Raw genomic sequence first — 18,661 nt, 5'->3', positions numbered from 1 at the left:
ATAACACACCGCTTACGTTTTTTTTTTTTTCTGTTTGGAGTAAGAGCTTGAAAAAAACTGGAAGACTGGAAGGACGGAAAAAGAGAGAGTTATAATGTACAGTGAAGGAAAGAAAGAAACATGCAGCATACAAATAAATAAAGCATGTCTTGTGAAGCACATAACAGACTTTACTTAAAGTTTAGTGTCATGTTAAAGTAACTTTTCATATTTTATGATGCATAATTGTCATTTCTCTACCTGTGTCCACCATTTTAGATGGCCTTTTCCATAAAACAGTTTTTTCAAACTAGGGTTTGTGTGTTGTTAAAAATGTATTAAATTAAAAAAAAAAATACTTTGTAAAAAATATAACTTTTTTTTTTTTTTACCTGTGTCATGTGACCATTAAACAACACCAGAGAACTTTGCCTTGTCAAATTATTGAAATAATTTATAATCTCAGCTGTGGTTGCCAGAATAATTCTAAAATACAGTAAACAATAAACAATTCTAAAATACAGTAAACAAAATAATTCTAAAATACAGCTACTAAAACACTCCACACTGCTACTAAAATCCATGTTGCACCTTTAATGTAAACTGAAAACCACCATAATAATGCAGGTGGTAAAAGAGGAAGCCACACGAAGAATCATGAAGAAGTAGCTTTACCACAAGCTGAATTATAATAGTAAGCAGAAGGTTCACAAAACACCATCATGGTAACACATGACATTTAAATAATGCTAGAAACATTCAGTAAACAACAAAGATGCAACATAAAACCCAAATGCGCATAGCTGATACACACATATATATATGTGCAAAGTAATTATCTGAACAAAATGCCTTCAAGTGTGAAGTGTCACAGAGGGAAATACTTTGATTTGTTCTGTTTTACTTCTAAAAGCTTTACATGAAATAAAAATGACATGAAATGTCCGATGAAACTTACTGTTAATCTATTAACAGTTTTTCTCGTAGTAGTTTAATAGTATTTTACAGTTAAAACTACCCTAATTTTTTATATTTTAGGTTAACAGGGTTTGGCTGACACAAAAAGTTTGGAAATCCCTGCTGTAAAGCATGTAATACTGCTTTAGAATGTAGTTATAAACCAACCTTTTGGTCTAGAGTGATGCCTTGAAAGTATGTCTGCGTTGGCTTCTCAATAGGTTCTGGAAAAGAGCCATACTGTAAATAAACAACAAACAGGACAAGTACAACAGACCCGAGTGCGAGTGTGAGGGTCTTTAATCAGGACAAGTGTGTGTGTGTGTGTGTGTCTCAGTGTCACTGATGACTGGCAGTGTCATCCTTCCCAACACAAGATGTCTTTCTCTGGACTGTGCTGTCCACCAATCACACATTTGTGTCATTTGTTTTCATTGCAGCAAATTTCTCACTGTACTCGTCCTCGTCTGCAGTGACATCATATGCAAAGTAGCAGGAGGGTCAGTCACTTTTCCCTTCACTCTTTGTCTTTCATGCATATTTTAGATTGGGTAAACTGGGGTCAGTGTTTTTTTTATTTTTTAAATACTTTTTTTTACAGCAAGGATGCATTAAATTGATCAAAATTGATAATAAAGACATAATGTTACTAAAAGTTTCAAACACATGCTGTTCTTTTGAACTTTCTATTTATCAAATAAATCTTGAAATATCAGTTCCACAAAATATTTTAATAGAAAACTATATTTTTGATCAAATAAATGCAATCTTGGTGAGAGACTTCTTTCAAAAACATTAAAAACCCTTACCGACCCCAAACTTTGCATGCAATATGCATTTGTTAAGCATCCCATCCTTAATCAGGACGTGTCAAATTAAATGAATGATTTTGCTTTGTTAAAAACAGCGAAGAATGTTAAAATGAACTACTTAATTTGCATGTTGACATGTTAATTTCACAGCAAAACCATTTTGAGTTTGATATGCTCCCGTTGGATTCTTCTATCAGTTTACATAAACCACATGATAATTACCTCTAATGTTCTAATGCCCTCTAGAGAGTGATATAATTACACAGAGCTGTGTGTAATTAAATACCACGCATCAGTTCATTTCATAAACAAAAGTGTTGATCTCTTCTTACTTCACAGACTATCAGAGCTCTTAAAATGAGATTCTCCTGAGAAGAGGAGTTAATTCTTTGTGTACTTTAAAATAATTCAGTTATCTTTAATCTAAACCGAGCTTCAGAGGGCAATTCCGGAGGCAATGCTAGATGTCGGCGCCTTCTTGCCAATTAATAAACAAAATGCAAATATGACTGACTTCACACAGCTGGCCACTTTCTGCTTAATTTCCAGATTGGCTCAAACGCCCTGCTGTTGGATTCCTGCTCTTTCTCTCCCATGTGTTTCCCGTTTAACCGACTCCAGGCCGCAACTGTGTACTACCATATTCATTAGGATGCATTATGATATTCCTCCCATTTTGACTCTACAATGCAGTCTCAGTAAGAAGTCAAGTCATTTTGGTTTCCTCACTGAAAGTGTAAAGCTCAAAGTAGAAAGCAAGAGTTGGAGCGTGTGTTTTTGGCCCTGGATTCCCGACCCCAGTCTGTGGATTATGCAGTGCTGTGCTGTGTTAGTGTGAAAGTAATCCCTGCTCTTGTTTGAGGAGTGTTTCCTTGGGGGCTACTGAAGCATGTCATGGGGTCAGAGGTTAATACAACTGCACGTGTGAGGGTCATGCAGACGTGTTAACAATTACAAGCCGAAGGTCAAAGGTTAAAATAGCTGTTAGGCATGGCAGCTGTGTGTGTGTGTGTGTGTGTGTGTGTGTGTGTGTGTGTGCGTATTCACAATAGCATAATTACTACATGTCAGACTGTTACAAGCTTTGACTAGTAGATTTATATATCTTCTGAAGAAAAGTTGTGTAAAACTTGATGAGTGAACACCATGATGAAGTCTAGCATGTTCTGAATAGTTTCTAGGTGGTTGCTAAGGAGTTCTGGGTTGTTTCTAGGCAATCATCCCCCCCCAACATGAAGGATGCTATTTATTATTAATAATATATATTGACTATTAAAGAGCCATTTAGTCTAAAAAGATATTATATGTGCAAAATATTATTTGGAAAAATTACTTTCTATTATTTTGACACCATATTTTTTGTTTTGTTATATAGAGTTAAACATGAAGAGAAACATAAATTATGAAGAGATTTTGAAACATAAATTTATGAAGAGAAACGGTAAATAGAATTAAATGGGATTTCCAAGCAGTCTTTAGATGACAGAATGTGTAATAATTGTATTATTTATTTATTTATTCATACAATCATTCATTCATTTACTTATTTTTCAATTTTAATACATTTCTTTGTTTTATTTTATTTTTATGTTTTACACAATTTTTAGGCTTTGTTTAAATTAATTATAAAAAACACTGATTTGTGTCCCGCTTGAGCCCAGTTAGAAAATTATTTTAGGCATAATTCATGTCCGTAGCCCAAAAGGTGAAGAATGTGATGTTTAATATGTAGGGTTATTATTATTATTATTTCAAAATATCCTCTCTCTTTCTCTATTTCTCGGTTTCTTTCTCCCTTGTCTCAGAGGTCTGTTCTGTCTCTGCTCACATTTATAATTTAAAGAATATTTATTTGATTAATTTCTTCAGGGATTCATGTGTATTTTGGCTTGATGTCGAACATCCGTATCTCTATCTAGTCTCTCCATTCTCTCTTTTTATGTGTGTTTGTAATATGTTGCGGCTCGGATTAAAAACAGATTTCTCAAGGGCCTCCACTAGACTAGACACACACACACACACACTCCCATAATTGCACAGTGTGTCTCAGCTTAGTCCCAGTGGTTTGGCAGTAGATTTAAGCTGCGTGTGTGTTTTAAAAGTGCCAACATGCCCAGTGTTATTTTTTCTGTATATCCTCTCAATCCTCCCAAATGATAGGCTCCGCCACAATCACGTAATGTGTGTGTGTTTGTGCGCTACGAGTCAGTCTTACCTAACTGTGTTAGGACGTTATTTAGGTTGAGCTCTGATTGATTGAGATTTGGGTTGTTATGCAACTAAATCCCCCATTAAGAGACCAAACACCCTCTAACCTTTTGACCTCACACACACATACTTAATCTCACAAACATTTCAGGACCAGAACCAAGCAGTCTATTCACACAGACCCAAAAACATCTCAAAAATCACTGGTTTGGGTGCTCTGATGAGCTCTGGTCATGCAATGTCTCATCGGTAAAGATGCTTGGTGACCGTGAGATCAGTCAGTGGTGTGTGTCTGTTTGTGTGTAAAGCATCAGTCAAGAATTGGTTGTGGCAAGTGAAAAACTGGAAGATTTAGGGGTTTTACAGGTGTAAGGCCAAACATATTCATACTCATTCAAAGATACACAGGCTTGATTGCACATGTTCATGTTCAGTCTTGTGCTGCATTGCCTCAAGTGGCACTATAACAACAGTGTAAATTCATTTGCATTGTCTTTATGCCTAGTTTGCTCTGTCAAGTCCACAAATTAGTCAAATTTGAAAGGTAACTCACACTCACCTGTGTAAGTTAAACACTTACAGCGCTTAAAATATGTTTGCATACTTGCATACAGTATGTTCTTGGTAAAATAACATGTTAGTACTATTTGTTCAATTTTGTGGACTGTTAGTTTGAGTTTTATTTCATGGCCACATTTCCAAGTATTTGCACAATTTTCTTTGGACTCTGTGGTAGTCGAACTTTTGGTTTGTTCTGTTTTTGTTCGGAGACATTCACATTTTTAGCGCAATATATATAAATAAACCTGCGTCGCATGCTGTATCGCCATCTGCAGGTGGGATCTGACCTTCTATAATGATGATAAAATTATATTTTAGTTTATATTTGTAGTTAATTTTAAGTTTAGTTTAAGTTGTTTTTTTCAACCACTATTTTAATGTCAATTTTAGTTTTTCACTTATTTTGTTAATTTATTTCAGTTTCTGAATATGTTTTTAACGCACTAGATAGTTTTAGTGCGCAATAATTTGGCTGATGTGTATAAGCGAGTGATAAAGGGTGTGAGAAACAAGTGTGTGGGGGGAATCATGAGACGTCTGTTTGCTGCATTGTAAGTGTGTATTTGTCCGAGATGAAACATGAAAGGAAATGAAGGAGTGTGAGATTTGGACGTGTTGAGAGACTTCTGTGGTCTTGCTATTGGCAGACAAGTGTTTTCATTTGTCTACTCGCACTGCAATAAAATAACCATAACTAGAAAGAGAGCGAGAGAGAGAGTTGGCTGATGAAGACATTAGATATGTGAGTGGCTGCCAGAAAACTGCCTTTTCTCGTCCTCCTTTATTCATTTACTTCTTTAACCATCACTCTCGGACGCCTGTTGAAAATAAACTTGCTATCCTAACTGAAAGTAGTTAGCTATACACTACATGTTACTAATGAATGGAAGATAACTATGCTTTTCAGTTTGCTCATGTCAACTTGTCAGGATAATTGCCCAGCATTAAAAAGAGCTGTGTTGTTAAGTAGTTAAGTTAGTAACTCAACACATTGTTCTCAAAAACAGAGGGAATGAAAAGGTTGTAATGTTTTGACTTGTTTCTCTACTCCTGTGCCTATTCCTAGTGAATGTTTCATTGAAGAGAGAGTGTCATTACGGCATGTCAGCCACCAGGGCAGTGAGGCAGAACCCACATTAAAGATCTTCTCCAGCGGCAGTAAGCAAGCGTGACCGGCCTATTAAAGCAACACACTCAAACACATCTACAGGATCAGGGCACTGACACATTGAGTGTGTGTAATGTTTGTGTGTGATGGGGCATCAAAGTGTCTGGAGGAAGTGTGTTATGGGGCGCTGTCAGCACTGACACATTCTTGCTCTCATTCTTACACACACACACACACACACACACACACACACACACACGTAAAGACACAAGTTGGGTTTTCATGTTTTATGGGGACTTTCCATAGGCATAATGATTTTTATACTGTGCAAACTGTATTTTCTATCCCCTAACACTAACTCTACCCCTAAACCACCCATCATAGAAAACTATTTTCATTTAACATTTTAAAAACACATAATTTAGTCAGAATTTCACATTTTAAGCTGTTTTCCACATGGGGGCCAAAAAAAAATTCCCCACAAGGACAAGGATTTCTTGTATTGCCATCCTTGTGGTGACATTTTGTCCCCATAACTTAGGGTTTACCTGTCACAAACACACACACGCACACACACGTCACATTCAGGTCAGTGAGGATACAGTTCCTGCTTCCTCTTGTCTCAAACAATGGGAGCTTTATTACTGCCCAGAAATATTTAGAGAGAGAGAGCGAGAGAGAGTTATTTCAAAAACCTGTGTGCTCACCACCACATACACAGACATATAGCATACAAATAAACCTTTTCAATAACACTTTCTTCCTGGTTATTCACTCATTTTCCTCAGTAAATATTTTTCCTCAGGCATTAAAAAACTACCATTCAAAAGTTTGCAGTCTGGAAGATTTTTTGAGAGAAGTCTCTTCTGCTCACCAAGGCTGCATTTATTTGATCAGAAATACAGTAAAAATAGTAATATTGTGATATATTATTACTATTTAAATGAATTGTTTTCTATTTTAATATATTTTAAAATGCAATTTATTCCTGTGATCAAAGCTGTATTTTCAGCATCATTCTTCAGAGTCACATGATCCTTCAGAAATCATTAAAAATGAATATGCTTATTTTTTTTCGTGGAAACCATGATACATTTTTTCCCCCAAGATTCTTTGATCGATAGAAAATTCAAAAGAACAGTATTTATTTTAAATAGAAATCTTTTGTAACATTATAAATGTCTTTACTGTCACTTCTGATTAATTTTATGCATCATTGCTGAATAAACTGTAAATTTCTTACCGACCCCTTTTTAAATGAATACATTTATTTGTTTGTTTGATCATTCATTCCCTTGAGGACCCGTTTAAACTCTGCAGCTGTTAGTCTGTACATCTGTAATATGTCTATGTTGCTTCTTTTAACTCACTATCCCAGTTAAGATGAATGCAACAGTATCTGTTAGGGCTGCTACAGTTTTTAAATAAAATCAGTGCAAATAGATCATGAAAATGAGCCATTGTGCGTACCGTATTTCAGGAAAGGCGATTTGCACCCTAAAGCGATTTTCCTAAAGAGATTACCAGGCTGGCCATGTTCTATTGTTGATAGTTTATCTGCAAACAAAACAATTGCACTATTCATCCCAGAATCTGATCTGATGCTCATAACAGTCCTGCACACAGCATGCGTATTTAGTCTTCGGACTGATTTACTGTTCTAAAATTATATCTGTGTCTACATGTGCGTGTATTTATAGTGTTTTAGGCATATTTGTAGTACATTTTATCCATATATTTATCCTTTCCAGAACTGTAAGGCTCTTACACTGGCAGAGAAGCATTTGGGGATGAGTTCAGTAATCACATGCACCACCCATCAAAGTATGTTTTGCAGGCCTGTATTTAGCAGTGTGTTTGTGACTGCAGGGTATTACGATATTTTATAGCTAAACCTACAGCAGATCAACGGCTACAAGCCACAAAGTATTAGACTCACTGATTGTCGGCAGAGATAAAGCCCAAATACGCTCACACAGACTCAGCCTGACCCCAGTACACACTTGCCAGGGCAAAATGAATGGGATAATGATGTAGAAGAGCTGGATATCTGTGAGGTTTTGCCTGTCACAGTCATCCAAGCATGCACTGGTTCGGGTCCCCAGGGAGTCTTGAAACATTAGTGAGGTAAAGAGAAAGACGTGCAGGAGAAATTAAATGCGGATCTAAACATGTTAATGGGTTCCAGCTGCTCTTATCGGAGAACCAGAAAACGTTTTGAGATTCCAGAACTCAGGGTCACTTTTGTTCTAGAACTTACTGTGCTGTTATTCAGCAGAGATGCCAAATGGAGTAATTAACTTGTAGAAAGTAATTACCTCAACTCAGAGCTAATGAGAAAATGTTCAGCTTCTTCAAAATGATGCAATTGAGCATCTTTAGCAGAGACAAACCCCCAGTTTCCACAAAAATATGAAGCAGCACAACTGCGTTCAACATGGATGATAATAAGAAATGATTCTCGAGCAGCAAATAATCATATTAGCATGATTTCTGAAGGATCATGTGACAACTGAAGACTGGAGTAATGATGCTGAAAATTCAACTTTGATCACAGGAATAAATTTGAACATATATTCAAATAGAAAACAGTTATTTGAAATTGTAATAATTTGCACAATATTATTGTTCATACTGTATTTTCAATCAAATAAATGCAGCCTTGGTGAGCAGAAGAGACTTTTTCACAAACATTTTAAAAATCTTACCGACCCCAAACGTTTGACTAGACTCAACACCCAACAATACGACAATAATTAAGATGGACACTTGACCATCACCTCCTTTCAAGCATCAGACAAGCCCTGTGTTTCTCTCTCTCTCTCTCTCTCTCTCTCTCTCTCTCTCTCTCTCTCTCTCTCTCCATCTGATTTCACTTATCTGGCAGTTTCGGTCTGAAAGGATACTGATGGCCTAATAATCCCACTTTCCTGCAATTATCTCTTTTTTCCCTCTCATTCCATCTTCAATCCCCCCCCACCCCCCACCCCTCTCGTCACCCTGGATGAAGAGGGGGAAGTGTGTGGGACGCTTTCTGTAACAGTGAGTGTGTGACTGAATTCCTGCACTCTCTGTGAGAATCTGCAGATGTCGGTAGGGCCGCTACAGCGCCGCAAAAATACTAGTCAAGATTCAGATAGCTTTATTGGCATGGTGAAAGAAATCTTGACATTACCAAAGCATTAATAACACTATACAATAATAAAAAAAATATATATATAAAATAAAATAAAACATATATATATATATATATATATATATATATATAATAAAAATAAAAATACATGTTTTACATGAAAATAAACATAGTCCTTGAAAAGAACAGGGGATGGAAAAGGAGAGGAAGAAAAGGAGGGAAAACCCAGCGTCTCGGCCGCAGGGTATGTGCGTTTGAAGCCAGTGAGGTGAACGCCACCCAACTAAAACAGAAAACTAAATCACTAAGCAAATGTTTAGATGTCTGAGCTGCATCTGGTGTTGCGAGCTGAAGGGTTAGACTCCGGCTCCTAGTAGCTGAAAAGAAATCAAATCACATGCATCAGATCAAATTAAGGAAAACAAGTGAAAACTCTGGCAGCATTAAAGGAATAGGTCATCCAAAGATTTTTTTTAAAGATCATTATTTACTCACTCTCATTTTGTTCCAAACTTTTTAGCTGTTCAAATGAGAATTTTTTATATAGTTCATAGTGACCTTGTCTGTCAAGAAAGCACCAAAATAGTAAGGTACAGTACCATTCAAAAAATGTTTAAATGTCTTTTATGAATCAGAATGAGCTTTATCACCACGTATGATTGCATATATACAAGGGTTTTGTCTTGGGGACAAGACACAGATAATAAAAATAAAATAAGTGAATAAAAATGAATATAGCCTACATAAAAAAATACACAGTATACAAAATAGACAATATGTATGTACATGTATGTTATAGACAAATGCAAGGGAATATGAATAAGAGGTATGTTAAATAAATACAAGTATAAATAGTGTTGCATATTGCACGTTTATTGCCCAGTGAGATTTTTTGTGGAAAATGGGATACATTTTTTCTTAATAAAAGGATTAATTAAAAAAGTATATATATTAGCCTCTTGTTAGCCACAAACTTTTAAATGGTAGTGTACTTAGATCTGCTCTGATTGTCCAAATAAAATTTCTCATGTCGTTCCAAACCTCTATGAATTTCTTTCAACTACTAGTAAAGTACTGTAAACCCAAAAAAAGATATTTTGGAAAATATATTAACTGTTTTTCCATACAGTGAAAGTCAGTGGGCTGCACAACAACATGAGACCACAATGTCTCTCATTATATGAAAAAAAAAAAAAAAGATTATTTCAAAGAAAGTCATACAGGTTTGGAACGGCATGAGGGTGAGTAAATAAAAACATTTTCAGTTTTGGGTGAACTATTGCTATAAGGTCTTTTGAAACACTTCAAAATCATACAAATCTAAGTATAAAACAGCAAAAGCATACTATACATTGCCTGTGCTCAGTTTGTATCAATCCATCTCGTAGAAGTGGTCACGCTCTGGAAAGCAGTGTTTAATGATAAATATCGCTGGCAGTGCATGACATCTGGGCCTGTAGGTGTTTCTGAGAGGCGGTCTGTCCCGCTCATCCCGAGGGCTGCTGAGGGCGGGAATAGAGCCGGTTCATTTGAGGTTATTGTGATTCGCTTCATGCCAGATGATAGACAGCACCTGCCGCCCAGCTGTGCTCTGCTGGAGTCGATGCATCTGTGGCCTGTAGGCTCCTCCTCTATTCCTCACGTTAAACACCAACCTCACTTCCTGCTCGCTTCGGGGTGAGGGGACAACAGATTATTAATAGAAAAAACACACAATTATTCAAATACATACTGTTTTCATAGTATAGCCACAAGACTACAAGAGATAGTTCACCCAAAAAATTTAATTCTGTCATTTACTCACAAATTAAGATATCTTGAGAAAATGTCCCTCTGTAAAATAATATTGTGTACAGTAATATTGTGAAATATTGTTACAACTGAATGTGACAGTTTTCTGTTTTACTATTTTTTCTTTATACATCTTTACTGTCAATTTTTACCAATTTAATGCATCCTTGCTGAATGAAAGTATTAATGTGTTTTTTTATTTTTTATTATTGACCCCAAACTTTTTAACTTTTGATCAGTTTGTTAAACCCAGATATGCACCAGGATACCAGAATAGCTATTGAGTGAGGTTTGCAGTGAATAATTCATGTAAAGGTTTTAACAAAAATGCAAGATTCATATTTAAAGTAATTAAAAGCATTATCAGATGTCTCCATTCTCTTGGTTTGATGTGAGCAAAGCACTTAAATGGAGGTGTGTGTTGGTCTTGACTCTTTTGGTACACATTCTACCAGGTAAAACAGGTAAACCGAGTGCATCAGTGTTTCTTGTGCACCACCGTCACTAATGGCAATCACTTTGTCAGCTTTCATGGGTTCAGGAATCACTCCTGCATCGCAGACACACATGTGAGATGGTAACTCTGGGGAGTCATTTTAATAAGGTTATCACTCCCAAAACTTTGCAGTGCGTACGTGGCCTTTGTTTCTAACTGCAGACTCAACCTCTCTCTCCTTCTCTCTCTTCCAACGTTTCCTCTTTTTTTCCACATAAAGCTGTTTTTCATAAACTAGCCTGGAATAGAAGTCCCTGAGGCCGAGGCCTGAAACACTAGCTCTCTCTGAGCTTTCTGTGTGTGTGTGTGTGTGTGTGTGTGTGTGTGGAGGCTGAAACACTAGACTTTTCTGAGCTGCTGCCAAACAGATGCAGTCACTTGCAGTTCCACTAGAGAAACCTTCATGGCTCTTTCGCTCTCGTTCACTTTAACACTGCATCTCGAATCCTCATTCTCGGATCTGTTTGTGATGGATTTTCAAAGGATGATGCTTTCTGATCCCTCTACAGCTCCGTAAATATTAGTCATTCATACAAAATGAGTTTGAATTTGTTTGTGGTGTTTTTCATGGCAGAACCCCTAAACCTCAAATTGAAATTAAAATTGACTGACTTTACCTGGTCTTACTGTGAATGATTAATCGGGAAAAAAATCTTTGTAATCTTTCATCAAAATGCAATAATTTGCTCCTCTTCAGAAATGACTTTCTTTTGTAGGTGATGTCACCAAGTCCTTTTAATGTTTAACCCCTTCGCTCCAACTTTTCATTATCCAATCAATGATCCAATCAATTCTGGAAGTAAAATGAGTTGCAAAATGTGTTTCAGATGCATCTGGCACCATTTGTGGTAAGGAAAGTAATTTTTTGACTTGGCCCAGCGAGTAACGACCTAGCAACCACCCACAATCCCTTGGCAACCGCATAGCAACACACTAAATATCACACCAGTACACTTTAAAATAGGACTGCATGATTAATCGTATATTAATATATTCATTTCTCCTCCTCCTCCTTTCTGCACTGAAAAAACCCTGCTGATGATCTGAAAACACAGATACAAGAACATGAACGTTTTGGCGATCTCCATTGCGATTTTCTACTTAAACGAGGCTGCACGTGCTATTTGCTATAATTTTAATTTTGAGAGCAAGCCTTCTCGGTAACTCACTGTAATAATCCAAACCTCGACTATCTCGACTATATTGTTTGCGATTGTGGTTGCTGAATAAATGCTTTTACTCAACCTCTGTGCTTCAATACAAACATACTTTGGAATTATTGGAATTAATATTAGGAATTTCACTATTTTAGCTTTTAAGAGAAGCTTCTTAAAGTATATAATAAATATATTGTTCACTTGATTTTTTTCTTGATGCAAAAAATCTGATGAAATGCAAAAAGAATCAAATCGTAATTTTCACCATTATCATGGTGTTTTTAGGAACTGTATAACAATGCATTTACAACCAACTAAACCCTCTAGCATTATGGCGCCAAGTATTTTAACCCTTGTGTGGCAATTTAAAAAAAAAAGTTACGCATAGGTCCATGTTCAAAAACTGTCATAAAAATTTGAAGCTTGGGAGCACAGACTAAAGTTTGGTCTCATTTTAAAGCATCCTTTGGCAGATTATTGTTAAAAAAATAAATAATAATAATTATATAAATAAATATATATATATATTAAACCAATTATATTGGTTTAAGTTGATGAAAATGATTTGTTTTTTCATTATTTTATATAAAATATATATTTTATGAAACATGTTTAACTCTAAAACTGCTAGAAAATCTAAGTCATAAATCTAAATAAGTTGTGTTCCAAATTTGAGGTTGATATCTCAACAAATAAGCTTTCAGTAAGATTTTGTTTGGGCACAGTACCAAATTTTCCCTGTTAAATGCCAGCAAAGCTCTACTGGTGCACACAGTGGTTGGATTTGGGATTTGCAGTAAAGTTTTTTGCAGCTTTAATGGGTTTCAGTGGGGACATTTTTGTCCTTGAGGCCCTGAGTGCAACTATCTTGTGTTACTATTGCAAAATAGATTTAATAAGGGGCTCTGTAGGCCTCTGCTGAATCCTGGGACTGTCCCACTCCACGTTCCCCAGACAGGGTGAGAGGAGAAGGTCCCAGATCAACGTCAAGACCTGGTAGACTGTCAGCAGCCAATTATTAGTGACGTGACGAACAGTGAGAATCAAGACAGACAAACTCCTCTTCAAGCTTCTTATCTCATTTAATAAGATAAGAGCCAAACCACACACACACACACTTAGCTCAGGTCAGCACTGAACAGCTGTGTCTGCACTCCCTCTTTGAGATGTTGTGTTTGTGTATGTTTACACTCAGATTTTTGCTTGTTTTTAGGACCGCTGAGGATTCTGGGTAAAGCTTATTGGATCCTCTTATCATGTAGTGAGGTTTATTAGTGCGGTAGCGCTGAAGGATCATACCGATAAGCGCATAAACACACACGCATGCATGCATGTTGCCCCAATTTCTAGTTTTAAACAACATGGATAAATTCGTGCGAAGGCTTCAAAGATGCGTATCCATGTGTAAAATTTCTTCCCCTGTCCAGCTGCCACGAATGACAGTGCGCTGACCCTCCGTGACCTCAGACGTCCCACTGCAGAACACACACTCATGACGTCATTGAGCATCTGTGTGCTTCAACTACACAATACACAAAGAACTGTGAGGGGGCGGAGTTTGGATCGGAACCCCCATATCTCATTGGCCTGTGCATTTGGTTTCCAGCTCTGTGATTGGCTAGAAAAGGAAACCCCACCTTCCACATACAAGCATGTTAGGTTTCTGGCTCCGTGACTTAGGGTCAAAGTGCATGTGTGTTCATGTATCAATGTGTGTCTTCTGTCTGTTATTCTGTTTGTTCTCCTCCTCTATTAGTTGTCTGTTCACTCTGTTCTCTTTGTCTAGATGTATGTTGTGTACTCCTCTCTTCTCTTCACTTTCCTTGGCAACAGATCCCGTCTGCCTTCCCCCTCCTAATTCTCTCTCCCGGCTTTTTTGGCAGAACCTTCTGTTCCCAGACCTCCTTCAGGCTCTTTCTCTTTGTATCACTTTCTTTCTCTTTCTGTGGCACAAAGTGGCATTTTTACATCACATGATCAGTTCGGTGGATCTCTGTGGCTCTATCCAAAAAGATTTTGGAGGGCATTTTCTGAAGAACTAGAGTGGTGCTGCTGTGATGCTAGTGTGGTGCTAGCATGGAGAAGTTTGTTTTTCAAATTAATAGTTTTATTCGGCAAGGATGCATTAAATTGATCAGAAGTGTGTGTGGTTCAGGTATTCTCTTTGTTATGGGGAGAAAATGTCCCCACAAAGATGGCAATATTTGAAATCCTTGTTCTCATGGGGATATTTTTTGTCCCCATGAGGAAATAAGCTTATAAATCATACTAAAATTAAGTTTATTCATTAAAATTAATGTTTTCTATGATGGGTTGGGTTAGTGTTAGGGGATGGAATATACAGTTTGTACAGTATTAAAATCATTTTGTCTATGGAAAGTCCCCATAAAACATGGTAACCCAACGTGTGTGTGTGTGTGTGTGTGTGTGTGTGTGTGTGTGTGTGTTTTATACCTGGTATCCTGTGCAGCCCTTCACACACTGAACTATTGTGAAGCCTATTTAACAGTCACATCCTGTCTGGGTCATGGGTTGTTCTGAGGACACACTCTCACACAAATACACAAAAAAATCGATGCACATCCTGCTGAATCACTCCAGATTCGGCCTTAGATAGTGCCGATAGATAGATAGTTTGTATTGCATAAGATTGTGCTTATGATGTCATTTATTGGCCTTGTGCTTGTACTGTTGAGAAAGACAACCACAGCGAACAAACCACAAGTGTCAACAAACTGTGTTTATTTTTATTGACACTGAAAGGTGATGTTTGTTGTTGTGAAATTGCTCACCTGTGACTGCCCTGAAATGGCCCAAATCACATCACCTGCTGTCTCCCAAAGCTCTAGGGTTTTTCCCTCGCTGTTTACATGCCCTCCGGAGCCCCCTACTGGACACAAGTAGAACAGACTTCAAATGCCTGTGAGAGGTAAACCTCAGGAAATCATCACCAGGTCACATCCAATGGCGAAACCCCCAAAAGCCACTTTATATTTAGCATAAAGAAAATTATTTCTTCTTTTTCATGAACCATTGCATCTTTTTACATAATTAGATGGAAATTAAGAATATTTCCCCACTGAATTGTTCAGTATTGTACATACATTCTCAATTAAATATATATATATATATATATATATATATATATATATATATATATATATATATATAAAATACAATTGTAAATAAAATTATTAAGAGAATATGATTTTGTACATTACATTTAAAAAAAAAAGTTCAGCATTTGTTTGAAATAGAAATCTTTTGTAACATTATATCTTTACTGTCACTTTTGATCAATTTAATGTAAATAATTTAAATAATTTTACTATGTAAATAATAGTAAATAAATAATTTACTACGCAAAAATAGTAGAAAAGAGTAGAATAGAACAAAATAGAGCAGAGATGCACAGAATAGAATAGTTTCTTTGAAACAAATTATGATCTGTCATTGGGCGATTATTATTTCTGTAGTGATTTGAGAAACACAGTGCGATTAATATTCGACCTTCTCAATCCGTCTCTGTCTGTCTTTGTGGACAAGGGTTCTCCTGGGGTTCGGATCCAGTCAAAAGCTTGTAAAGAGCCCAAATCACATGTCTTCAATAGCCAGGGTGTAGCGCGCTGGTGTGAGTGAGTGTGTGTGTGTGTGTTAAAGCTATTTATGTCCACACACTGATGGAGATGCTTAGATTTATGTGTGAAAGATGCATCTCTATTTTTATTTTTCTGCTCTCTTGTCTTGTCTCTCTGCTTATGTGTGTCTCTTTCTCCATTCTCTGTGTGTGTGTGTGTGTGTGTGTGTGTGTGTGTGTTGTGTTGGCAGACTCTGGCTGCAGACGGGCACACAGATGGGTGACAGGCTGTGCCGAAACCAATCACACACACCTGCTCCTTCATACACAGACTTACACATGCATACATAGAAAAATGTACACACACAAATGCACATTTAAAACCAGCTTGCTTTTAATGAAATAACCTCACAAATGAGTTTACGTTCGACGAGCTGCTCCCTTAAGCTCTTCATGTGTAAGTGTAGACAGATGTTTGTCTCGTCTGACTCCGTAACTCCCGAGCATCTGTAATCCAGCGCGCTCGCAGTCAAAAAACCCAGTACCGCTACACGAATGTCCTCGAGCTATGAGATATTTCTCTGACACTGAGCTCAGGATGAGAAATAAATAATTAGAGCTGAAAGGAAGCCGGAGAATGATGACTATTGGCTGATAAATGAGTGCGGAGTGAGAAGGCGGAGGGGATTAGGGTGCTTTGGAACACTTTAAGAGCATTATGGATTAAAAAAAGGTCAGAATGTTTAGCAACATAATGCTAAACCTCTTAAGCGAAACCCAACTGCATGCTGATAAACGGGGACGGCGGGAGGGGGCGAGGAAAACAGTGGCTGTATGGGGTTTAACATCTGTTTGGGTCAGAGAGAGACATCGTTTTATTGGTTCAAACACACACGTACCTAAAGTCTCATATCTCATGTTTTTATAAATGATAATTAAAAGGACATGTGTGGACATCTTCTCGCTCCTTATGATGAAACTTAATGCAACGTGCAACAAATTCCATTTGACAGCTGCCGCGGATGATGAAGTTTTAACATAAAACTCAAAGTTTTGGTCTGTTTCAAACGCAAAGCCGTTTACAATGGATATGGTCTACTTTTATAAAACTTTTAAGGTACGTTTTTTTTAGAAAATTATTTTCTTCACAAACTCATATAAGAGAATAAAGTTTGGGGTAAGATTTTTAAAAAATAGAAATTACTTCTTTTAATCCGCAAAGATGCATTAAATTGACCAAAAGTGACAGTAAAGACATTTATAGTCCTAAAAAAAACTATTTTAAATTAATGCAATGAATCCTGAAAATGTACAGTATCACAGTTTCCACAAAAATATGAGTTCTGTTTTCATCATTGATAATAATCAAAATAAATGTTTCTTGAGCATCAAATCATCATATTAGAATGATTTCTGAAGGATCATGTGACACTGAAGACTGGAGTAATGATGCTGAAAATACAGCTTTGATCACAGGAATAAATTACATTTTACAATATATTCACATAGAAAACACTTATTTTAAATTGTATTAATGTTTCATAATTTTGCTGCATGTTTTAGTGTATTTTGGATCAAATTAATGCAACCTTGGTGAGCAGAAGATGCTTCTTCCAAAAGCATTAAAAAATATTACCAACCTCAAACTTTTGAATAGTAGTGTGTATATATATATATATATATTATTATTATTATTTTATTTTTTTTTAAGTTGGGGCGGTGGTTTACTGACCTAAAACCTTAAAGAAAAAGTAGTTAAAAAGGTGTTTTCCCTCCTTTTGTTGTGTCTTACCTCACCTACAACAGCACACCAAAAACAAAAGGTTCATGAAGCTGCTCTAGATGAACAGTGCACACTGTATTAACATAATTTGTGTGGGTGAAGTCAGTTTGCAATCTTTACAGTCTGCACTGATCTGTGTGCAGGTGTAAGGTTTCATCTAGAGCGAGAGACACCAACTGCTCTCGTCTGTAGTAAAACTCTCATAGGTAAAAGTTCAATGACAGTTCCTTCATTATTAGCTCAACTTCATGTCGTTACAAACCTGTATGACTTTCTTACTTACGTGGAACACAAAAGGTGACATTTTGCAGAACATCCCAGCTGCTCTTCTCCGTGTACTGATAGTAGAAGGTGTTCAAGCCCCAAAATAGTAACACCAGCCAGGGCTTCTTTCAAATTCGTAGCAAATTAAAATGGTAGATGTTGCTCATGTCGCCAGAAATCTCCATTGAGACTGAATGACGGTCGCTGAGTGTATCGTCCTTCCTTTTTGAGCATCAGTGAGCTCAAACAGGACTTGGGATGCTGTATGCCATCATGTGAAACACAACCTACTGTACACATTTTCCAGCCGTGTTCATGGGTTCGGGCCTATGTTTGTGTGTGTGTCGTCAGCTAGCAGGAATGTGTGTACACCGCCAATACTAAGATGGCTGCCAAAGACTAAAATGGCTGCCAGAACTCCAGAAAAAGAGAAAGAGAGAGAGAGACAGAGATGGAGACTACATGCTAAATGGAGAGAAAAGAGATCGTCTCGCTCTTTCTCCTCCGTTCAGTCTGCTGTTCTTTTGTTTGTGCGGGTGTATTTGTCCTAATCTCTACACACTCTCTATCAAATCGTGCTGGCATGGGCCAGTGTGTTCCCTTATCACCCACAACCGCCCGATAAACACCTCCACAAGCACACATGCACACGCAGCCTGCCATAAACTGTGCTGATAACGCACACTTGCATGCATATGTACTCAGACACTCATTTCTCATTTTGAAAATATCCGCTCACAATGTCGTTGTGTCCAAGTGCCTAAATGTCACTGAACAATCCAATTCGAACAGTAATAATTGAATATGAAGCATTTTCTGCCATTTAAATGCA

General features: G+C 37.0%; 1 protein-coding gene and 1 long non-coding RNA gene across 19 annotated transcripts in view; one reads left to right on the top strand and one right to left on the bottom strand.

The window, feature by feature from the left end:
- nfixa (nuclear factor I/Xa) overlaps positions 1–18,661 on the top strand; it is a 94,255-nt gene that overhangs the window by 55,265 nt on the left and 20,329 nt on the right. The gene's annotated exons all lie outside the window — the stretch shown is intronic.
- LOC311078492 lies at positions 8,483–18,551 on the bottom strand. Of its 2 annotated transcripts, XR_014605189.1 has the most exons (5): positions 17,849–18,551; positions 14,998–15,095; positions 14,660–14,893; positions 10,113–10,431; positions 8,483–9,138 (listed from the first exon to the last, which is right to left on the bottom strand). It is a non-coding gene; the product is annotated as an uncharacterized lncRNA (long non-coding RNA). The 2 variants fall into 2 exon arrangements; XR_014605188.1 differs by having other exon boundaries at positions 14,660–15,095.

This window comes from Abramis brama (genome assembly GCF_963993115.1).
Source record: "Abramis brama genome assembly, chromosome: 2".
NCBI lineage: Eukaryota > Metazoa > Chordata > Actinopteri > Cypriniformes > Leuciscidae > Abramis > Abramis brama.
This window is presented reverse-complemented; position numbering and strand designations above follow the sequence as displayed.